Raw genomic sequence first — 25795 nt, forward strand, 5'->3', positions numbered from 1 at the left:
ATACTAAAATCATAGTTATTCAATTAATAAGGCTTGAGGTTATCTGTTAAATTAATAAAAACAACGAAAAAGATATTTTCCTACAGTAAATTATTCTTCAACTTTACATTAATGAACACTAATGCATAAATTTTAAAATCTTGCAAAGATATATTGCAAAATACAGAAGGTCTCAATATATGTGAATAATAGAAAAAAAGGATGAAAAAAAAATAGTGCATGAATGTACTATTGCATTTATTTTTAAACTAAGTACAATTAATACAAAAGAAGATTAAAAGCTGTATTAGCAATCTGCATGGTTTAGAGGAGGTATGTATGCCCATAATCTAGATATGTTTAGAGGAGGTATGTATGCCCATAATCTAGATATTCTATTATTATACTATGATAATCCATTCAGTGCTTAAGGTATTGCCAAATTCTGGCATTTTTTTCCTTGCTTAGGTACTACTTCTTCTTTTCATTTATTTATTTATTTGTTTGTTTGTTTGTTTTCTCCCCTTGTTTTTGTTAGTGATGACTCAAGGAAGTGCAGATATTTTGTCAGTGTTAGACATACTCAAAAAAAAAAAAAAAAAAAAAAAAAAAAAGGAAGGAAAAAAACCCACATATATTTGAACAAGGTTTATCCACCAAAAATACATGGTTACTTCCACGTTTTAAGATTCTAACATGAAGCACTGAGTTGAACATTTAAAACTGAGAATCACACAGGCCCAGAAACTTAGTAACTTTTACTTATTTGAAGTCCTTAGCCTATAGACCCTGAATGACTGCTGCATTCAGGTACAGGTTTTTTGAGTCTCTGAGCAGACTGTCCTGACAGTGCAGATGCAAAAATTATGTTATTAAAAGAAAAAGAAAAAAAGCAAACAAAAAAATCCCACAAATAAAAAAATCAATAATAGAAACACCTCCTATGTTAAAAGCTTAAAATAACTGTCTCCCTTCAAACAAATTTTCCTAAAATATCCTTCTGCATTTTCTACCTTTCTTTGTTTTCTTTTTTCAGTTGTTATAGAAGCAGTTGAATTGAACCACTAATAAGATCTGCCACAGATGAAAAAATGCCACATGATGCAAAAATATTTTACAATCTGATTGTATAAAAGACTTTAATTTTATTTGTGGCTCACATCACCCTTTGTTCTATTATTTTGAGTATATGTTGTTACAATTGTAAAACATTTTGATATTACTGAATGGTTTTGATATAAAATGTTTAGCTCACTTGGGGAAAGAAAGAGCCTGTTTAGCTGAAATCATGACACTGAGGTAGTTTTATCACAGTAGAAAATGAGAGTTGTAAAATAGGTAAGATTTCTTAAAACAAAGCTACTGAAATAAAAGTAACGAAACTGACTGAAAAAAACTGATAAATTGAATTGCAAATTGTAATGAAACATAATAAATGTTAGTAACAATGAAGTATTGAACATATCAAGGCTTATGAAGCACAGGACTAAGAAGAAAAGCAAGCTCTTCTTGGTATGCTACAGATGAATTTTGTTTGCGATTGTGCAGCAATAAAATTTGGCAAACAAATTTCCACAACTTTTAGGCTAGATCCATTTTAGCTCTTGGAAGCATGTAAGATTAAATTGTATTAGGAAAAGCAGGATAATTTTTTAATGTTTTTTTTTAAAATTATTCTGTGATTTAGCTCTAATTAAAAACGATGATAAAAACAAAGCAATAAACGTTAGTCTTGTAGATAAGTTAAAAAAACTAGTTGTATCTCTCCCTTCTGTGATGTAGATGATGCTTTTAGAAACAGTGCCAGTTAAGTTGAACAATTCAAATCTTTTTCTTACCAATGTTCGCATATTACATTTGGATTTTTTTCTGAATTCTTTTCATATTTATTAAGAACAACAAAAGATTACAGACTTTTTTTTTTTTTAATGTAACGAGAAAGCATAAATGGAATGAACAAAAAATTTTGAAAAAGACTGTTTTAGGGATAGCTATGTAAACTGCTTCAATTCACAGAATCACAGAATTGCAAGGGTTGAAAGGACCTTAAGAGATCACTGAGTTCATCAACCCAACTTAAACAAGTAACCTACAATAGGTCACACAAGTAAGTTTCCAGACAGGTCCTGAATAACTACATAGAGGAGACTCCACACCTCTCTGGGCAACCTGTTTCAGTGCTCCAACACTCTTACTGTAAATAAGTTCTTCTTCATATTAGTATGAAACTTTCTATATATGAGTTTTATGCCATTACTTTCTGCCCTATCACTACACACCATTGAGAAGATCCTGGCCTCATCCATTTGCCTCCCACCTCTCTTTAGATATTCATAAATACTTAACAGATCCCTCCTAGCCCTCTTTTTTCAAGGCTGAACAGACTCAGATTACTCAGCCTTTTCCCAAAGAGGAGATGCTCCAGACTCTTTATCATCTTTGCAGCCACCTGCTGGACTCCTCCCTGTCTTTTGAACTGGAAAGCCCAGAACTGGATGCAGTATTCTAGATGTGGCCTCAGCAAGGCATAGTAGAAGTGGAGGGTCACCTTCTTTGACCTGCTGGGCATGCTCTTTTTAAGACACCCCAGGATACCATCGATCTTCTTGGCCACAAGGGCACACTGCTTGCTCATGGCCAACCTGTTATCCACCAGGACTCCAAAGTCCTTCTCCTCAGAGCTCAACTCCAGGTCATCCAGTAAACTGTACTGATGCATTGTGAACCATAAAATCAATTGAGTTGGAACGGAGCCTTAAAAGTCACCTAGTCCAACTCCCCTGCAATGAACAGTGGCATCTATAGATTGATCATGTTGGTCAGAGCCTGGTCCCACCTGACCTTGAATGCCTCCAAAGATGGGGCATCCAATACCTTTTTGGGCAACGTTTTCAAGTGCCTCATCATACTCATCATAAAAAGGTTTTTCCTTATATTCGGTCCACATCTCCTCTCCTCTAGTTTGGTCTCTTTCTCTAGCAAAATAAACCCTTTTTATACACCTCCTCAAGATACTGAAAGGCCTCTATCAGGTCTCCCCAGAGCCTTCTCCAGACTGAACAGTCACAGCTCTTTTAGCCTGTTCTCATAGGAGAGGCATTCCATCCCTGCATCATTTATGTGGCCCTTTTTTGGATGTGCTCCAAAAGGTCTATGTCTCTCCTGTACTGAGGATTCCACATCTGGACACTGTACACCAGGTAAGGCCTCACAGCACAGAGCAGAAAACCAAGATCACCTCCCCTGATCTGCTGACCATGCTTCTTTAGATGCAGCTCAGGATACATTTGGCTTTCTGAACTGTGAGGGCACATTGCTGGCTCATATCCAGCTAGCCATCCATTGTGTGTCCCAAGGCTTTTTCAGCAGGGCTGTGCTCTACTGTTTCTTCCTCCTGTTCATATTGATAAAAAATGCTTTTGTTAAAAAAAAAATAAAACGAACTCATTGAAAAATCCTTCATAAACTAGAAAGCCTTGCTTAGCAATACTGAAGAACAAAACAAAACAAATTTGATTACAAAAATTTTTGTCTTTCAGGTACATTGTCATATTTTGACAAGAACAGAACAAAAAAAATTAAAACTAACACTGAGACTGCAATCATGAATCAAAGTGAACCAAAGCAAATCTTATCAGCAAACTACTACAACTTTACTTTTATTTACATATACTGTGTGTAGGGGAACTGATAAGTCACAGCCTGACCTTCTGATTGATCATCTGAGGCAAGCAATGAGTCATCCAGAGGAGCACAGGTGAAGGCAATTCACCTGTGCTGCCGGAAGGGGTGGAACCAGGCTCCCCCCCTCCTAGACCTATTTAAGAGCTGGCTACCAGTAGGGAAGGATCTCTTCTGGAGATTGCCTCTACTGGTGTTTTGTGGGTGAGCCCAGGATAGGGGTAAGCCTTCTACTTATTCTCTTTTTGTTATCCTAGTCTGCTTTGTCCAACTCTCTTGTTTATTTCATAATTATAACATCTCAATATTAATTGATTGTACACTTGGTGAGCCAGGCAGGCCAAATATAATAAAATTTATATAATGTCTTTTCTTTGGAATTTCTATAAATGGGTCAAGGGGGAGAACAATAGTCCTCTAGAGAAAATGATTCCAGGGCAGATCACAGGATCTGTGGGATCTCCCTATTACGAGCTAGTGGTTATCATTGAAAAATGGGGTCCCTTATGCATTATGGGCAATATTTCCCCATATCACATGGCAGATTACTTTCAGGGACTCATCAAGGATGTACTGATCACTAAAGAAAGACAACTGGCTGTCTCTACAGTGGCATGGCCACTATTAAATGCATCAAATCATGCAGAAATAAGAAATAATGCTTCAGAGAATGAAAATCAACTTTTGAAAGACCATTTTGAAAAACTAGAGCAAGAACTTGGTGTATTAACAGGGAAGAATTCTACATCTTCCAATAGGCCTAGTTCATAATATTTCAATGAAAAATGACCAGACTCCTGAATCAACAGACTTCATTGGCCAGGAAAATAAAAAATCCAAATTAGATCTTGAATATCTGATTTTGACTGATCCACTAGAAGTCCATCCTGTCGTATCTCAGAAAACAAAAAAAGTACAGGACAGACCAGCAGGGTGTCACCTGATCAGTGGCCCCTGCCCAGACTCATTTACATGTAACAGCCCAGCCATACACGGCAACAGAATTGATGGATTTAGTACAGCAATTTTGGCAGAAGCCTAAAGAAAGTATGCCAGCTTGGTTATTAAGACTGTGGGATTATGGGGCAGAAAGTGGTGAATGGCCTGGAAATAGCCAAGTTGGCCAGCATGACTGTCCATCCTGCTCTCAGGCAGAGGTTATATGTGGGTAATCAATATCTTGATGAAAATAATTCTATAATAGAATGGTTAATGGTGGCCTGCCATGTGGTATGGCCGAATAAATCAAATATACTGCTATATACAGGGATGTGGTCCTCCATGGAGGACCTTCAGAATTGTATCTGAGAACTGGGCATAAGGGAAACTACCTATGAAGACAATTTGATGGCCCTGATATGGTCAAATTTTCAGCAGGGATGAGAGACTTGATTCTACAGCAAGCTCCCTCTCATCTCTATGGTACTTTATATTAAATCCCCCTGGTGGCCTCAGAAGCCGTAATCCAGCAGGCTGCCCAGTTAGTGGCCAACCTGGGAGAAACAGAAAGCCTGTGGACTAGGCGCAACATTCGGATGTTGGAAGAAGCAGAGGTCCTGCAAGTAAGTAAAACCAAAATGCCGGCTACTCGAGCTCCTCAATCGGGACCCATAAGGGTATCCTGAAAACAAATGTTTAATGATTTAATTTGGGCAGGCGTCTAATTTGCTTAGATTGACCACCAGCCCAACCATGTCCTTCTCCAGCTCTGGAGACAGAGGTAAGGGTTATAGAAAGAATACCAACAATGACATGGAACCTAGAAGATTTCGTTGCTCCAAATAGAGGAGAGAAAAAAAAAAAAAAAAAGCCGCCTCAGGTGTCTTGGGCCCCAATGCCTGACCCACTGGAAGCAAAAGAATTGGCCCTAGCACAATTCATGGAGTGACAACGGATGTTAGTCCCCCTAGGGCCTCCAGACGGGACTGGAAGCCCTATGTAGAATTAACAATTTATTGGTCCCGAAAAAATATTCAGAGTTATGGCGTTAGTAGACACTGGAGCAGAAACATCAATTATCTATGGAGATCTGACGAAATTTGATGGGGACAGAGTGATGATTGGTGGTTTTGGGGGACAGACTATTCCTGTCACCCAAATGTGGCTAAAATTGGGGGTTGGGCATCTCCCATCCTGGGAGTACAAGGTGTCTATTGCTCTAGTCCAAGAATACATCCTGGGCATAGATATTCTATGGGGTCTGGTTCTCCAGACAACTGTGGGAGAGTTCAGACTTCGACAGAGATGTATCAGTATCTGGGTGGTGCAGGCAATATTAAGAGGCCACGCGAAACATGGGCCTATTTGCCTGCTGAAACCGCATGGATTACTAATGTCAGACAGTATAGATTCCTGGGTGGGCAAGATGAAATATTGAGAATGGTGCAGGAATTAGAAAAAGTGGGCGTTATAAGACCTGCACACAGCCCATATAACTCCCCCATATGGCCAGTGCGAAAGTCGGATGGCACATGGAGAATGACAGTAGATTACAGAGAATTAAATAAGGTCACGCTGCCTATTCATGCAGCTCTACCCAATATTGCCTCCCTAATGGGCACACTAAGCAGGGAGATAAAAACCTATCATTGTGTCCTAGATCTAGCAAATGCATTCTTCAGTATCTAAGTTGCTGAAGAATCGCAAGATCAGTTTGCGTTTATGTGGGGAGGCAGGCAGTGGACCTTTCAGGTCCTGCCACAGGGGTACGTGCATTCACCAACGTATTGTCATAATCTAGTGTCACGTGACCTGGCTGATTGGAGAAAACCTGATTATGTTAACATATACCATTATATTGATGATCTCCTGCTGACATCCGACTCACTGGAGGCAGTAGGAGAGGCAGCAGATTCCTTAAGAACCTATTTACAACAGAGGGGATGGGCTATAAATCCCCAGAAGGTGCAAGGTGCAGGCCTGTCTGTAAAATTCCTGGGCATGGTTTGGTCAGGAAAGACCAAAGTACAACCCAGTGCTGCCATAGATAAGGTTCAGGCATTCCCAGTCCCTACAATGTCAAAGCAGAGTTTCTAGGTATATTGGGTTACTGGCATTCCTTTATACCTCACCTAGCGCACCTGCTAAGGCTACTGTACAGACTCGCAAAAAAGGGGCAGCTGTGGGACTGGGGGAAAACCGAAAAGGATGTTTTCCAACAAGCAAAACTGGCAGTTAAACAAGCCCAGGCATTGGGTATGTTTGATCCTACCCTCCCAGCCAAGTTGGACATTCACGTTACTCAAGTTGGCTTTGGGTGGGGCCTGTGGCAACACCAGAGTTCTGTTCGGACCCCCATTGGTTTCTGGTCTCAGGTCTGGCGTGGAGCAGAAGAAAGATACAGTATGATTGAAAAACAGTTATTGGCTGCCTATTCGGCATTACAGGCAGTAGAGCCAATAACTCAAACAGCTGAAGTTATAGTCAAGACCACTCTGCCGATTCAGGGATGGGTGAAAGATCTGACCCCCCCCCTTCCTAAGACAGGGGTGGCCCAAGCACAAACGTTGGCACAATGGGTCGCCTACCTCAGCCAAAGGAGTAGTCTGTCTTCATCGCCCTGGAAAGAACTCCAGAAGATCCTAGGCCCAGTGACATATCACAGTGATGCACCAAAAGAAATACTGGTTGCTCCAGCAGAGAAGAGCCCATTCAGGAGGGAAAATATCCTATCCCTGAAGATGCCTCAGGTGGGTCCAGCAAGGGCAACCCGAGCAAGTGGAGAGCAATAGCATACCATCCTTCCACTGAAACAATGTGGTTCAACGAGGGGGATGGTCAGAGCAGCCAATGGGCAGAACTGCGAGCTGTGTGGATGGTTATAACCAAGGAACCCGGTGATGGCATCCTGAACATCTGCACAGATAGTTGGGCTGTGTACTGGGGGCTCACTCTTTGCACAGTGGGCCACCCAGGAATGGACTATCCATGCCCAACCAATCTGGGGCAAATACATGTGGTTAGACATATGGAATATGGTCAAACACAGGACTGTACGTGTCTACCATGTTTCTGATCATCAGCCCCTACAGTCACCGGGAAACAATGAAGCCGACACGCTGGCCTGAGTTTGATGGATTGAGAATTCACCATCTGAGAATATTGCCTGTATGGGCAGTCCCCTGATGTAAGCAACAACTATCTGATATCGTCCAGGCATGCCAGGATTGCGATGCTTGCTCCAAGATGAGACCGAGATCATTGACCGAAACAATAGCCCATCTTGCTAGAGGACACAATCCTCTCCAGCGATCTTCTCCGGCAGGTCAATTACATCGGGTCCCTTCCTCAGTCTGAGGGGGCAAGATACACCCTGACCTGAGTCAACACTGCAAGTGGGCTACCGCAGGCCTATCCAGTACCGAGAGCAAACCAGGCATATACCATCCAGGCGATCACTAAACCGATATCTGCCTATAGGATACTTCAAGTCATCAAGAGTGACCAAGGGACTCATTTTACTGGTGCAATGATACAGCGCTGGGCAGAAGAAAATAACATCGAATGGCGATTCCACCTGCCATATAATCCCATGGGGGCAGGCCTCATCGAACATTATAATGGTATTCTTAAGGCTGCCCTGAAGACAGACTCCCAGTCCCTGAAGGGGTGGACAAAAAGAACGTATGAAACCCTGCGGGACCTGAATGAAAGACCTGAAGATGGCAGACCCAGTGTCCTGAGAATGTTGCAGATGACACGGGCCACTCCGCTTAGGATCCAAATTACGGGCACTGATCATCAGGTAAGACCCCAGAATATTCTGCTCCCTGCCCCTGAGAATTTAGATCTGGGTACCCATAAAATAAAATGGCCCTGGAAGGTGCAGGTAGGACCCAAATTAGATTAAAAATCTACAAATGCTTTTATTGTAGGTAGGCAAAACTCAAATGCAATCCTGCATTGTTAAAAAGAATATTGATTGAAAAATTAATTTTTTTTTTTTTCCTGTGCATAAGTATTTCTGTGCCGTGGAATAGTCTTAAAATCTTTCAGAGTCTTTAGCTCAAGAATTGTTAGTTTTAATTAATGTTTCTCATATCCTTTGAGAGGTATGGAATAAAAGAAAAAGCTATTTTGTTTCATACCAAAGATTATTTCCATGTATATAAAAATAAAATATCAATAAAATACTTCATTTCATTATGTTGTCCTGCCAGAAAATTAATCATAATTTGGAGAAAATAGGAACTGTATTTCCTGAAAGTAATTTGGTTTTTATTTCAGTAAAAGTGATTCATTCTCTAGATTTACAAACTCGTAGACGCCATGGCACTACTCAACAGAATTAAAAATTAAAATTTTTGCCAATTCCTATATTTGCAGGATGTTTTTTTTATCAGTTATTAAATTTTAGAGCATTTTTAAATTGAATTTCTTTAAATCTCACAAGATCTTTATTATATGTATCATGAACATTTTAGAAAGAAAACAGCAAGCTATTATCATGTGGTATTACTTTATTCATTCTACTTTGCCGTTTAAATAAAAATCATTAATAAGAATCACAGAATCACAAAATTCAGACAAAGGTGCCACTGCAGATCACTGAGTCCAAAACCTTTGACAGAGCAGGCTCTCTACATTATACTGCAGGGGAAAGCATCCATGCAAGTCTTGAGTATCTCCAGAGAAGGAGACTCCACAATCTCTCTGGGAAGCCTATTCCAGTTAACCTCACAGTAAAGAAGTTCTTCCTCATATTATTATGGGATTTCCTGTGTTGCAGTTTTTAACCAGTGCCCCTTACCCTGAAACTATGCACCACTGAAAAAAGCCTGGCCTCATCCGTTTGACATCTATTTGACTCATGCATTTTAGTATAAACAGTGATGAGATCTCCTGCCATTGCACACTTCTCCAGGTTGAGTCACGGGACTCTCAGGCTTCTCTTTAAAGGAGATGCTCCTGTCCCTTAATCACTTTTGTGGCCCTCTTCTGGACACTCTCTAGAAGATCCCTGTCTTTTTTCAATTGAGAAGCTCAGACCTAGACTGTTTACCAGCCTTGGCCCCACCATAGCAGAGGGGAAGGATCATCTCTTCAACTGCTTACCATGCATTTTTAATGCACTCCAGGATACATTGGCCTTCTGGCTGGTGATAATTAGCTAAACATACTGTTGCATTTTCAAATCCTTTTTAGAACAGCTATTACTTAAATCACCATACAAACTAACAGATTTACAACTATGATTTGATGACTCATTCTTGGACAGTGCTAGTGCATCTTTTTTTCATTGGGATAGAAAAAAAAATAAAGAGAGAAGGATTTAGAACTCTGCTTAATGCTTTTTCTGGACTTTGACTTTAAAATAATCATATGAAGCATCATTGCTTCGTATTCATTTGTGTTAAGGTTGCACTAACCATCAACTAATGCATGTTTGCTTATTCAGTTGTTTATTCAGTTCTCTTCATTGCTATAATGTAGTGATGGCATTGGTGGATGGGGGAAGAGTGACAGATCTCATCTTCCTGGACTTCTGCAAAGTCTTGGATATGGTCCATCACCACATCCTTTTCTCTGTGACCTCAATGTGGCCTTCCAATATTTGAAGTAAGCATATAAATAGGAGGGGGAATGACTGTTTACGTGGGTGGATAACAATAGGACAAGGGGAAATGGTTTTAAACTGAGACAGAGGAGGTTTAGGTTAGATATTAGGAATAAGATTTTCACCAGAGGGTGGTAACGCATTGGAACAAGTTGCCCAAGGAGTTTGGATGGCCCATCCCTGAAGGCATTCAAGGCCAAGCTGGTTGTAGCTCTGGGCTGCCTGGTCTAGTGGTTCATGACCCTGTACATAACAGGAGGTTGAAACTAGGTGATTATTATGGTCCTTTTCAACCCGGGCCATTCAATGATTCCAGGGAAAACTTGTCTAAAAATCTACTTCAAACACACTACAAACTATATATCAAAATATCCTGTAATATCCACAACAAAATCTGGTTGCAATTCAAAATTAAAAGACTTCCAAGAAGACTGTGACTGATTAGGATTTTTTATGTCAATCAACTGGATATTTTTTTTTTTGGCACAATTTTGCTTTAAGTTTTATATGTAAAAAATATTTTACTACTTTTGGATAAGACAATATATCCTTTTCTCCTTGTTTCCCTTTTTAAATCACCACATGGATTTTTAGAGAATGTATTGTGAGAGAAATACAGCAGTTTTATAGTCAGTTCTGTTATCTTGTTCTTGTACAGATTCAAGTGCAACCTACATTTTTTACACTTGTATTACTACTTTGTCATTTTACTCATTTTCCTTACTTCTGAAACCCTTGCTTCTGAATCCCTTTTTCTTTCCAAATGTATGTTTTGAAATCTATAAATTTGAAGTATTGCAACTATTTTCCAACAAAAAATATTTTTCAATCTTTTTCTGCTCTTGCTAAAACAAGTTCTTTTATCAATAATATCAATTTTCTTGAAATGACAGACACACGCAGAAAAAAGCTGAAACGATCAAACAGTGTCCTTAAATTTTATAATCCCATTTTCTCAATCTCTTAAGAATATATTCTCATTTATGGTAAAACGCACCCTTATATGTATATTTCAAAGCATAAAAATTCAAAAGGGTATCTGTTTCAATTGTTTTATGGAGATTATTTTTATAACATTATATACAAATTCCTTAGAAGGCAATCTACTCTTGCATAAATCTCTCTCTTCCTTTCTTTCTTTTCTTTCTTCTAAGTTCTAACTTTAACACAAAGTCCTGCTTTGTTGCCAAGAACATGACAATTAAGTCTTCCTTAGTACAACATAGAGCTCATACATAATCATACATAATACCAAATGTTTTACATTAAATGCTGTTTTTTTGTCTGTAGCATCCCTTTGGTATTTTCTTTTCTGCATTTTGGCTGGAATGGCTACATTGGACTTAAGTGCATTATTCTCCACTTTAACACACCCTAGCCCTAGCCTGTGTACTTATATTTTATCAGGCTGAAATCTCGGTTTCCCCTCAAATGATTACTAATAGAAGCAAGCTAAGATACATAGGGCAGGAATGGGAAGAATTTAGAGTATAAGTAAAGAGCTCTTTAAATAAATTAAATGTGGAGTTACAGAAGCAGTAGTGGTATATTTACACAGAGTTTGTGTATGTCTAGGAATAAAAGCATGACAGATATTCAAGGCATAACTCAAAGATGAGCAAGAAATGTAAGCTAATTGGTAAAAACTATACAGTGATAGCATAAAATCTAAATGATTCCTAGAAGCCAGCATTATACAATAATGATATTTTGCAATTTTCTATCGATAAAATAATTAATTTCTCTTCTGTCATGAGGTGGGGGAGGGGTGGTTGGGAAAGGGGGGAGGTGAATGAAAGAAGAAAAAAAAAATCAACTCTGTAACACTCTGTGCTCAAAAACTGCAATCTAAAATTTCTCATGAAAGCACCTAAATTGTAATTTCACAGGAGGATGAAGCTATATCATGTGATGAATGAGCTATAAGATGCTTAGTCACTTAGGTGCGTGAGTTCCCTTTATAATTGCCATTGATAGTTGTTGTATTGGGATCACTGCTTATATTAATAACTCGGCTTTGCTGTTTGCACATTATTTTTAAGTAGAGAAAAAAAAAAAAAAAAAAGTAGTCTCCATTATTTCAACCAGGGCCTAGTCCTATCTGGCAGTATTATTCTAGTTATTCTAGTATGTAGCCATTCAATTACTTTGTATTGCTTGCAGAGAAAACTTGAACTACATAGTTTCATAATTTGCAGGTCATCGCTTGCCAGCTATCTGTTGAAGTCATGATTCCATTAGCAAAAGCACTGTGGAATTCAGGGTCATTATTTAAAACAAAGCAACACAAGCCAAATAAATTAACAAAAAAAAAAAAAAAAAAAAAAAAAATCAAAGTGCACAAATAGACAAACAAACAAAAAAGAGAAGTTGTCATATGATTAGGAAGACTTAATTGAATGGAGAATTTATAAATACAGTCTGTTCAATTTAACTGTGGTGGGATTCAATCACCTCAGCAACTATCAAAACATCAAAATCAAAACAAAACTACTCAGCAACAATCAAAACATCTGTATGTTATTTACATTCTCTCTGAAACAAGGACAAGGGGAGGGCACACTGCAGTGCTAACTCCACCTCACATGCCTGCTACACATACTCAGCTAAATCAGTGCCCTGTGTAGTACATGACGCTTGCGTCACTTGCTGAGTAAAACACATCGATTACCCACAGTGATATTTCAACCTATCTGACATCATCTCAAAGGAGAACAGAATCCCTTAAAGGAAAAGTTGTGAGTGAAGGAAGAGCGTTCAGTGGAAAATGAACAGATGAGTACTTTCTGTTCTGGTTGAGAAAAATGATATGGCACTATGCTTTATTTTTAAGGAAATTTTGTCAGTTTTCTTAGAGAAATTATTTGTGCCTGTGCTCCCCTTGTGATTAGAGATGGTGGACCAAGAATGGGTGGAGCCACGCTGAACTTGTATGAGGATCAGTCTCTGAAGGGAGAGCATCACTTGGATCTAGGCTGCTTCCTGTGATGGAGTGCTGGATAGCCAGAGAGCCTCTTCACCAATTAGCTGAGTTCAACTCTGTTCTTTTTGTATATGACTATTGGCTTACCTGTAAATACTTTGCCTGATATCATTGAGAACTTGTCATAAGAAATTTTATTTTCTCATAAGCAGAATAGGATCGTAAATGAAAAATTTCAGTTGAAGTAAATACATTACTGGTAAATCTTCAAATGGAATGTACAGAGTTGCCATCACATAGAAATCAGTTTTTTCATGTGTCTCTTTACTAGAGTCTTATAAAACCTATATCATCATTAAAAATATCTCTTCCTTCAAAATCACACCTTTTTCATGCCATTGCTTTTTTAAACTATGTACAATTGAAAACAGCTATTTTCAAGGATGAAATGCAGGGAGAGTAAAATTTATTCAGTAATCTGAGCAATGCCTTGGGAACTCAGTAAGGATCACAACCAAACCATGCATTAGTTTCACAAAAAAAGAAATGAAAATATAACACTAGTTTTGTTTCTGTTACTATATTTTTCATTGTTTTATTAAAAAAAAAGTAACATTTTATTTTTTATATACATGAACTATATTATATATTTTTCTTGTAGCTCATGACAGTTCTTCTTCATTCAATTCGCTCAAGCCAAGCCACAAGTTAGTTTTAACAAATTTTTAAAAATCTTTGTTTTCTGGAATTTGCAATACTTCAAGATAGAGTTGTCTCTTATTTCATGCAAGATTTGTAGGTAAGTTTTAAGGTGCAATTATTGCTTACTGAATACTATGAAAAAGCCTTTTATATAATATAACTGGCCTGTAAAATCCTGAGAATCCTAATATGAGTCTCTTGCTTATATAAGAAATAACCTATAGGTAAATATGCTGCAAAAAAGAGAAATTTATTTATTTATTTATTTATTTATTTATTTTCCTTTCTGAAAAGTTGTTGTCTCAATGAAAAAAGAATAGGAAATCCCAGACCTAGATTATTTAGGGGACAAAGATTCAATCAGGAAAAAAAAAAAAAAAAGCAACAAACAAATACAGTGAGAAATTTTACTCTAGTAATAGCACCTCTTATGTTTGAAGAGCAAATAGACAACAACAAGTCTTGTGAATCTTACAAGTGGATTTAAACAAACAAACAAACAGAGAGACATCTTTTCTTTCTGATTTTAATGATTGCAAGAGTTTCATTGATTTAGGGAGGGAGCATGGCAGGTCTTTTATCCTACTGAAAATAATTGAAAGCTTGAGTTTGCTCTATTATTATAGTAGAGGGGTAATACAATCACGATCTCCATATTTAACTTATCATGATAACACCACTCTCTGAAGTACACATATTTTTAATGTGCAAATGCAGTTATGTAATAAGGAAAAACAGAAATGATTTTCTCGACAGTGGTACTGTCAGAAACTGGAACAAGACTCTTGGGAACCATCTTTTATATACTCCATATGAAGGAAAGGTGAATGAAATGAATCTTGTTTAGAATTTTATTTGGTTGCTGTCACCTTGAAAGTGTACCTAACCTGGAACACTTCACTAAGAAAAAATTCACTCCCATCATCAGCTTGGTAGCATAATAAAACAAAGGTAGCTCAATATCAATACTTAAGGTACAACACTTACATTATATTTATCTCTCAGTAACTTTAACGGAAATTAGAAACTGCAGACACAACAGGCTTAGTGCCTTTTGGTCTTCAGATTTTACTTTCATCCTAGTATGCATACACTGGAGTGTACTTGTATTTATATTTTTGTTGGAAGTTAGATAATATGCTTTCAGAAAATAGCAACTCTTTTTAAACAATAAATATTTCACTCCTCAGTAGTCTGATAACTTATTTGTCATTTCACAGCTCTTTTTTTGAGCTCTACATGCTGATCACACTGATCCAAAATGACTGTCAACAGGGGAAGGAAATATGTATTTGGGGATTTGAGTCCTGTTTGAAGTTAAATTTGTTGGCAAAGCAACTGAAAGAAGGTTGTTTGTTTGTTAGTTTTTAAGTTTAACAGTCTTAAGAGAATGGCATATATTCTAACTAAATTAATTTATTTTTGATGTTTAAAAGTGTCTCAAATTTGAAAAAGAATTACTAATGTAACAGTCTTCATCACAATAGAAAACGATTTAAACAACTCAAATGACTCCATAATTCTTTTTTAGCCTTTCCAGTATGTGTCTGCTGTGAGAAGCAGCTTTTTTATTCTTTGGTCTGAGGGCGTCTCAGCAGCAATTTACAGCCTACAAATTAAAAATAAAAAGAGACAGCAAAATTTACAGTGGTAACCAACTGGCCCAGAAGGTTAAAATTCAGGAGCTACGAAGCTCCAGGCTTCATAGTTTAGCTCCAGATTTTTGATAGCTTTTAAAGAATGCTTTAACATTATAATAGTCTAGTTCACAACAAAGTAATGGGAAACGAAATGACATGACATAGAAATTTCAGATTATTTTGTTTTGATCATAAACATTATCAAGGAAGGCCATTCAGGAGTAATATATGCCATCAGGAATTGTAAAATCAGCTAGAGTGAGACTGAAGGAAAAATAGCACATTTTTCTTTGTAGTGTAGTACTAACCTCTCTTCTGAAAGTGTGACTGCTCACTTAAAGCTTATCCTAATCCTTCTACTCATTATCATGGATTCCTAATGCTTCTTGTCTCATCAAATAAAATTAGGGGAATTTTACCTCATAGGAACAACAGACAATATGCAAATAAGATTAAGCAGCTTCACTTAAGGAATAAATAAAATGAAGGTTTTTCTTCATTTTTTTCTCACTGCTCATTTAATATGGAGATACACATAAATTGCATGTGTCTATGCTAATGTTTGATTAAGCTTGAATTAGGAGCAACTGGCCAGTCCACTACACCACAGGCTGAAAGCTTATGGAGCATGTATTTGTAAAAGCTATTTCCAGCCTCTAAAAGGACAAATGACTGTGAGGTTAGATTTGTGATTCAGAAATTCTCCCTACAGTAAAATGTCTTGAGGTTCACCATGGGCAAATCCTGCTTGACCAACTTAGCGACCTTCTGTTATGGTCTCACTGCATCAATGGACAAGGGAAGAGCACTTATGTCATCTAGCTGGATATCAGTAAGATATTTGAAACAGTACCCCACAATATCCTTCTCTCCAAACTGTAAAGATATGGATTTGGTGGAAGCATGGTTTGATGGATGAAGAAGTGGCTATAGATCTGAGTCCAGCTAATGATGATCAATGGCTCCATGTCTGGATAGAAATTGATGATCAGTGGCATCCTCCAGAGGTCAGTACTGAGACTGATACACTTTAATATCTTTATCAATCACACTGACAGTGGGTTTGACAGTACCCTTGGCAAATTTGATGGTGACACCAAGATATGGAATGCAGTCAACACACTGGAAAAATGGGATGCCATTCAGAGGGACCTAGACAGGCTTGAGCAGTTGGCCCAGGAGAACATCATGACATTTGACAAATCCAAGGATCAAGGCACCTGGGTCAAGGCAACATCCACTACCAGTACAAGCTGGGCAATGAGAGGATTGAGCACAGCCCTGCTTAAAAAGACCGGGGGGTACTGAAGCTGGACATGAGCCAGCAATCTGTTCTTGCAGCCCAGAAAGCCAACAATATCAGTCATATCTTGGGCTACATCAAAAGAAGCATAGCCAGTACGTTGAGGGAGGTGAACCTGACCCTCTAATCTGCACTGGTGAGGCCTCACTTGAATAACTGTATCTACATGTGGAGTCCTCCGTACAGGAGAGACACAGACGTGTTGGAGTATGTCTAGAGCAGGGTCACAGAAATGATCCAAGGAATGGAACACCTATACTCTGAGGAAAATTCGAATGATCTGGGGCTGTTCAGTCTGGAGAAGAGAAGGCAACAAGGTAAGACCTGAGAGTGGCCTTTCTATATGTAAAGGGGAACTACAGGAAAGGCTCTCTGTCAGTCTGTGGTGATAGAAGAAGAGGAAATGGTTTCAAGATTAAAGAGGGTAGATTTATTTTAGATACAAGGAGAAAGTCTTTTACAGTGAGGGTGGTGAGGTACTGGAACAGGTTGCCCAGAGATCTGCTAGATTCCCCATCCCTGGAGTCTTTCAAGGTGAGTCTAGGTCAGGTCCTGGGTAATGTGATTTGATCTGTCCATGTCTCTGTTCATTGCAGAGGAGCTGGTCTAGATGACATGCACCTTCCAACTCCAAGGATCCTATGATTCTATTCTGATATTTTATGATTCTACTCTAAATTGAAAGAGCATTTAAGAAAATGTTATTGTTCAATTTTTAATTAGTCCCATGTGGAGCAAAGAGCTGAACTCAATGAGTCCTTTATTTTTCTTTCAACTCAGAATGTACTGTGATTCCATGAATCTATGCCCAAACATGGGCATGCTCAAACATGCTTGAAAATATTTAACAAAAAAATTCTGGTGATCTTGAAGAATTGACATTACTTGCTTTGCATATGTCACTGAATTAGGTGACTTCCAGCAGTCCCTTCCCTTCTGTGTGTGTCATGTTTCCATGATTATATGATGAAGAAATATTTTGCACGTCTAAGGTCTATCTCATTTTATGAAATGAGATACATTTTAAAAGATTGAAACTCTTTGATATTTGTACTTTCACAAAAAGCAACTTTCACATATTTCTCACATCTTAGATACGCTTTCAGCCCTTTGTTCTTCAAAATCTGAACTTTCAATTTCATATTCAGCTTTTTTTCACATATATAAACTTCCACTCTTTTCTGATGCTGTCCTGAAGATTGTGCTCTTTTCAACTTCCTAACAGATCAGTTTTCAGTTACATGAAATGCTCCCTATACTGCACGTAAGCTGTAGTGTAAATATGCTACTTCATTAAGTTCATTTTTAGAGGATGCACAGGATGATTCCGACTGGCTGAGACTTGGCAACATCTCCAGTCTCACCCCTGCTTTGAGCAGATTTAGTCAGTGCTCAGATTAGGCTGCTCAGAACTTCTCACAGCCAGGAGGTGAAACTCCACAAACTGAAAGCTGCCCACCTTGCCTGGGTCCCAGATTCATGGTCAGGCTGTCCCAGCAGCAAGAAGACTTCACCTCACCTCCATCCTAAGTCTCTCACCTTGGCTCATGCTGCTGCCTCTTAATCTCTCAATGCACCACAGGCAGAACCTGGCTGCATCTCTCTGTCCCATCCCACCAGAGTCAGGGCTGTAATTATGTGCCTCTAAAGCTGTTTCCCAGTTGAACCAGCTGCATCAGCACAGCCTCTCCTCCAGTCCCAGCTAAGTGGATCCTGCTGATTTCATTCCAGTTTATATTTCTTGCATTGGAGATGTGAAATTAGGCAGTGTGCCTACACAGAATCACAGAATCACACAACTGTAGGGGTTGGAAGGGACCTCCAGAAATCATCGAGTCCAACCCCCATGCCAAAGCAGGTTCCCTACAGCAGGTCACACAGGTAGGCATCCAGGTAGGTCTTGAACATCTCCAGAGAAGGAGACTCCACCACCTCCCTGGGCAGCCTGTTCCAGTGCTCCGTCACCCTCACCATAAAGAAGTTCTTGCGCACATTTGTGTGGAACTTCCTATGCTGCAGTTTCCAGCCGTTTCCCCTTGTCCTGTCTCCACTCACCACTGAAAAGAGTCCGGCCTCGCCATTCTGCCCCCCACACCTTAGATATTTATAGACCTGGATCAGGTCCCCTCTCAGTCTTCTCTTCTCAAGGCTGAACAGACCCAGTTCACTCAGCCTTTCTTCATAGGAGAGATGCTCCAGGCCCTTCACCATCTTCGTGGCCCTCCGCTGGACTCTTTCCAAGAGATCCCTGTCTTTTTTGTACTGGGGAGCCCTGAACTGGACACAGTACTCCAGATGAGGCCTTACCAGGGCAGAGTAGACGGGGAGGATCACCTCCCTGGACCTGCTGGCCACGCTCTTTTTAATGCGCCCCAGAATGCCATTGGCCTTTTTGGCCACAAGGGCAAACTGCTGGCTCATGGCCAACCTGTCGTCCACCAGGACACCCAGGTCCCTCTCCACAGAGCTCCCCTCCAGCAGCTCATCCCCCAACCTGTACTGGTGCATGGAATTATTCCTCCCCAGATGCAAGACACTACACTTGCTTTTGTTAAACCTCATCCAGTTTTTTTCTGCCCAGCTCTCCAGCCTGTCCAGGTCTCGCACAGCCTTCAGGTGTGTCAACCAATCCTCCCAACTTCGTATCATCAGCAAACTTGCTGAGGGTGGCCACTATCTCCTCATCAAGGTCATTGATGAAGATGTTGAACAAGACTGGACCTAGCACCGACCCCTGAGGAACACCGCCAGTTACAGGCCTTCAACCAGACTCTGCACCACCAACAATGACACTCTGTGCTCTGCCAGTCAGCCAGTTTTCAACCCACCTCACTGTCCACTCATCTGTGCCACACTTCCTCAGCTTTGTTATAAGGATGTCATCGGGACAGTATCAAATGCCTTGCTGAAATCAAGGTAGACTACATCCGCTGCTCTCCCCTCATCCACCCAGCATGTGACAACATCATAGAAGGCTACCAGGTTGGTCAAGCACGACCCCCTGGTGAACCCATGCTGACTAATATATATATATTATTAAATATATATATTATTAAATATATGCTGCTGACATTCTGGAAACTGGAAGAAAAAAAAAGATATTTCTGCCTAAAAATATAAATATTTTTGAGATAATTTGAGGTAATTATTGAGATAAATCAGAAGTGCATTTTCTGCTTCTTAGAAATGACTTCCCTTGCCAGTAAACACTTTTTATACATCATATTTAAAATCTCTTGTGTAAATATTTCTGCAAACAAACATTTCAAAAGGACTAAGAAGAATGTTGTATGTGATAATGGTTTCATTTTATAACTTTTTAAAATTTTCTTTACACTGATAAGCAATGCAAATGTACTGGGGAGCCTAAAAGATCAATAATAGGGTGCAGAATTTTTTGTTATTTGATCAGTTGTACAAATCTACTTTAAGTCAAATATAACTGAAAATTAACATCTGCTGGCAGTCATGATGTGAAATGCATTAGTTGCCAGTCAAGTTGGTGAGAAAGCTTCAGGATTATATAAAATATCATTGTACTTAGTAAAATGAAAATTGGTTGGCATTCTGTTTGTTGTGTTATCAAAGTCTATCTTGAAAGATTTTTCTGTAGGGCCTTAGTCTAACACATAATCTACTGTCAGTTTGCTCAAATGTATCCTTATATGCCTAAGAGATACCAACAAGCTTATTTTCAGATATTCGAAAATATTTTAATCAGTGAAGAAGAACTAAAACATTCTGGGGCCAGAGATGCTTGTCTTATTGTGCTCTGTGCGTTACTGTACACAATGAATTCCTAGTTTATGTCCAAATCTTGGGAGGTGTGAGATTACATTTAACAATTAATACTTTTATTAATAATATTATTATTATTTTGGGGGAGTAATGTAATATACTATGGTTTTATAAAGTCATCAGAATCAATAGTCTTGTATAGTTTCCAAGAAGATAATTATTGAGGATGTTTAGGAAATGATGAAGATTCTCACCTAATTTCATTAATTAGTAAGCCTGATAACACAAGTGGACACCAAAGCATGAGAATAAACTAATATTGTCAGAATAAGAAGTCTGATTCTTATCCTATTTATTCTTAATAATTCAGGAGAAATGAAAGTTGCTAGAGCTGTGTTTGGAAATGAAACAATATTTATAGTTCAGTTAAGACTCATAATTGGTCATTGAAAATGTGAAAAATACAGAAGTCTATAGCTAGATACTTGTTAAAAATGGGTAGGTAAGGTAAAAGTGCATCATACACTGTTGTTTTTTGAGAATTTAAGTGCAAAGTGAAGCGTGTCTTAGAAGTGAGGTAATTTTTTATACAGCAGACACTATTGACAGCTTAGAGTAGCTTGTCATGACATGATGGAAATGCTGTGTGTATTGCCAAGAGTTTTCTGGATAGTACTTATTTCTACTTATATCTTTCCTATTTTTTTTCGACACACTATTTTTTTTTCTTTAGGGCACCATTAAAATGAGACTTGAAAAACCTTTTAGACAAGTGTCTCAAAACTCTGATGTTATTCATTGCTTATAGCAGCAATGCTATAAGCAAAATATCATACGACAATCCAGTGGGAAAGGAGAGTAAAAGTTGGGCTAGAGCTTGATAATTTTGAATTATTGCTGTTCTTCTGCTGCATTCAAGTATAATTTCACCTGTTTAGTTCTCATTAAACCCATCATTCAAAGCTACTGTCTGCCAAGATAAATGGATTCATTTTCTGTTTTTCATATTTTGTCACCAGAAGATATATAACACAAAATGAAACAGTAATTTATGGGTATGATTTTGTACGTAGAATACCTAAGTCTGCAAGTATCTCTAGAAGCCCAAGTAAGATCAGTTTGTATTAATACTTAAGAAGTACAAAAATTATGCCATTATTATTATTACTATTTTCAATCAAGAGAACTTGGCTTATCAAGAGATATATTCATTAGAAGTGACTTTAGAGAATACCTGGAGTAAATGTTTTAAGAATTGTAATAAATTTTATAGATATTGACTTCTACTTAATTGGTTAAGGCTCTAAATTACTTTTGTTCATAGGCTATTCTGAGAAACATGCTTCACATGTTCTGTTGAGGTTGGTGTTTTTGAAATTAAATGACCGTGCCTTGACTTTTCAAGTGCAAATAGCTGAAAAACACGTGTAAATTGGAAATACTTTCCCGACTATTCAAAATAATGTGTAATAAAGATAACCTGCTTTTGATAATAAAAGAGCATAGTTTGCAAAGAACATACTGTCAGAGATGATCAGTAAACTTAAATCTAAACAAAAATTCAGAGTTTAAATTTTTGCTTATATATCCATTGTGAATGAAATGGCATTTATGGAATCATTGTAAAGGATATAGTCTGAAAATATTCTCATGTGGTTTAATAACCACATATAATAATACATATAATAATATGTATAATAATTATGTATAATAACCACATACAATAATAATTTCCTCTCCTCTCCTCTCCTCTCCTCTCCTCTCCTCTCCTCTCCTCTCCTCTCCTCTCCTCTCCTCTCCTCTCCTCTCCTCTCCTCTCCTCTCCTCTCCTCTCCTCTCCTCTCCTCTCCTCTCCTCTCCTCTCCTCTCCTCTCCTCTCCTCTCCTCTCCTCTCCATACATTTTATTTATCTCAGATACGTAACTGGTTCAAGCAGTTTTGGAATTAAGTTTTAAAGCTTGTCCATTTGCACCAGTGCAAAACTAAAAAGGTTTTTTGCTTCAGGACTCACAGGCCTCAATCCAATTCCATTGCAGTCTCAGTTGAGGGTTCTGTGTTGACGTTGCAGATATGTCATTTGAACAACTTTCCTATGATGGAACAAAAGGTTGGGAAGGGGACAAGTGATTTTAACCTCCATTTTACATTACACAAATACGCTTTCATGATACCTACTGAGCTGCTCTGTATGCAAAAAAACAAACAAACAAACAAACAAAAAAATCATTTAATTCAAAAGCAATAGATTATTACTATTACTATTTTGTTGCTAGAGAGCAATTACAGAAAGATTTTCTAAGCTACATTCAATTCAAAAATCTACATGGCTTTACTGGTAAACTACAGAATCACTTTATCAGCTGAAGAGAAGGAACAGTTTTTGTGAATGACATAAGTAATCAGGACAAAACTGAGTTTGGTAATTTAAATTTAACATGGTGTTTTATATTCAATATGAAAAAAATTACTTCAATTTTTGATACAGCAAACTATTCTTTCAGACATATCTTTTCCATCTTCATTTTCATTTTTTTTTTCCATTCTCATATTTGCAAATTCAATCAAATCCATGTCTCTATCCACACACCTATTTGAAATGCAAGCCTTCAGCTTTTTATTATTGTTGTTGTTGTTGTTACTATTATTTCTGGTTTTGGTAAACCTGATAGTTTCTTTCTCAGGGTATAAACTGTTTGAGTTGTCATCAGCCTCATTTGTCTTGATCGGGTCGTATCTTTGGAAAATGAAGACAGATTGAAGTAATGGGAATTAAATGTGTATTTCAACTGATGAGAAGCAGTAATTTCATATGGGGATTTTCATGGAACTTAAAACATGAACAATATCTCACAGGTCAGCTGAGTATGACAAAGACATTTGAAAGATATAAAAAATGACACTGGAGCTCTAGAGATTATTTTAGTAAAATAATAATATAATATTCATAAGTACATTTGTTTACTTCTGGTATTAGTAATGATATTTCTCTGATGATAGAAACTATCAAAACACATCCTTTTGATTTTCTGTAATTTAATGCCTCTTTAATTTTACTACTGACTTTACTGATGCCCATATTTCAATGATAATCACAGTTCAATTTTCTTAGGTCCTAAATAATGATGTTTCCTACTTGATTTCAGGAAATAAAACTGCATCAGAGATGTAGAGGAAGAAAGGAAGAAAGGGAGGCAGGGAGGGAGGGAGGGAGGAAGGAAGGCAGGGAGGCAGGAAGGCAGGAAGGAAGGAAGGAAGGAAACAACAAAAAATACATATATTTAGTAGAATCCCACTGAACTGTAAATGTTTGAACATTAAAACAATAATATTATAAAAATGATTTCAGAAATTCTGTCTTCTATTTCCTGGGTGATGAGAACAAGAGAGGGGAAGGGAGGGGAGGGAGTGGAGGGGAAAGGAGAGGAGAGGAGAGGAGAGGAGAGGAGAGGAGAGGAGAGGAGAGGAGAGGAGAGGAGAGGAGAGGAGAGGAGAGGAGAGGAGAGGAGAGGAGAGGAGAGGAGAGGAGAGGAGAGGAGAGGAGAGGAGAGGAGAGGAGAGGAGAGGAGAGGAAACTACTTACACTGATTCGCCTCCTTCAGATTCAAAAACTAAGAATGTAAGACAATAATTAATGTATGATTTATAGTGTTTTAAATACCTTCACAGCCAAGATACGTATGGCCTCATAGTCCTTTCAGACTTCCAGCAATAAAACATAAGATCATTTGAGCCATTTGAATCCTTTCTTCTTATTTTCTAATGTGCATATAGGCAATCATAAGCAAGGAAGAAATCATTGTGAGCATCCTTATCAACAAGGACTTGGGAGTTCTGGTGGACGAAAAGCTTGCAGCCCAGAAGACCAACTATGTTCTAGGCTGCATCAAAAGAGGAGTAGCCAGCAGTGTATGAGTTGTGCTTATCATTTTCTGCCCTTGTAAGACATCATCTGAATCACTGCATCCAGGTCTACAGTCCCCAACATAAGAAACTATTGTAGAGATACAGATAAAAATATTTCATCTTCCAGTGAACAACTGCTAATATTTTTAGTCTTAATTTAATAAAAAGAAAAATCAGATACAGTTTTAGTGTTTTCCGCATATTACTGATTCCTGAGTGGAATGCAGTCCTCACTGTGTAAGTTTATAGGGAATATAGAGAATCACTGAGAAAACTATTCATTACAAATTATACAAGTACAAAATAAAGTAATTCACAAGAATTTTAGGGAACTAAGAATAGAAACTTGATCTAACATATAGAACTGTTGTTTGCAGTCTTGGTGATTTGTGTGAATTCTGTACTTTTGTTTCTAAAATTTAAAAATAGGACACTAAGAAGCTAGCAATGTACCTCATGGTTTTTAACCTCAGAGCTATGAGGTGTATTTTGTAATAACAGACTTAAAGTGCATATATCTTCACCATAAGTAATTAAAATCAGGAGAATGCTGTAAAAATATATTTGAAACAAGGATTTGATTCATAGTTAGAATGAAATACTATAAATACAAGGATGATAATATATTTTTCTGAAAGAATCAAAGAAGACAATTTATGGGCATCTGCTTCATTTATCCATATATCATACACTGAATTTATTGCCATAAATGATATATCAAATTCCACATACAAGGTGTATAACTTACAGTACAGGAATGGACTGTAAGGAATATCTGAAAAGCATTTTCTATAAAAGACTCTTTAATGAAAATTCCTTATTCTGTAGCAATATTTTCTATAAAAGACACATACATATATTCCTTACTAAGTACAAATAATAATTAATCCTTGTAGCATCATCCTTTTTTATCTTCTCATTAAAAGAAAGAAAGAAAGAAAGAAAGAAAGAAGAAAAAAAAAAAAAAAAGTATCTTTATTTTCTTCCACAAAGCAATCATGTTACATATAAAAACATACTGGCTTTGCACCCCTGTCTTCTCAATCCACATACTGAAGAAAACTAACACACTCTATACCATAAGCATCCACAATTTTGGTTTGCATTGGTCACACGGAATGAAGAGGATATGTCTTGGGCTGCATACAGAATATAGATAATACAGTTAATGTAGATAAGCAACAATAGCATAAAACTAATGAAATATTTGAACTTTTTTTATGAAACTAATGCATCAGTCTGGTTCAATGGAAGTGTTTGCAATTTTCAGTGAGTTCTCAAGGTGCTCATCAGAAACTTCTGATGAACGTTATTCTTCCTGTTCTTCATCCTTGGAATGTTCATCACAAATGTGCACACCAACAACAACC

The 25795-nt window shown here is 37.8% G+C and overlaps 1 protein-coding gene across 9 annotated transcripts in view; it reads right to left on the reverse strand.

Moving 5' to 3' along the window:
- Positions 1–25795, reverse strand: part of PTPRD (protein tyrosine phosphatase receptor type D) — a 1217200-nt gene that overhangs the window by 701266 nt on the left and 490139 nt on the right. The gene's annotated exons all lie outside the window — the stretch shown is intronic.

Source organism: Lagopus muta, chromosome Z, assembly GCF_023343835.1.
Source record: "Lagopus muta isolate bLagMut1 chromosome Z, bLagMut1 primary, whole genome shotgun sequence".
Taxonomy (NCBI): Eukaryota; Metazoa; Chordata; class Aves; order Galliformes; family Phasianidae; genus Lagopus; species Lagopus muta.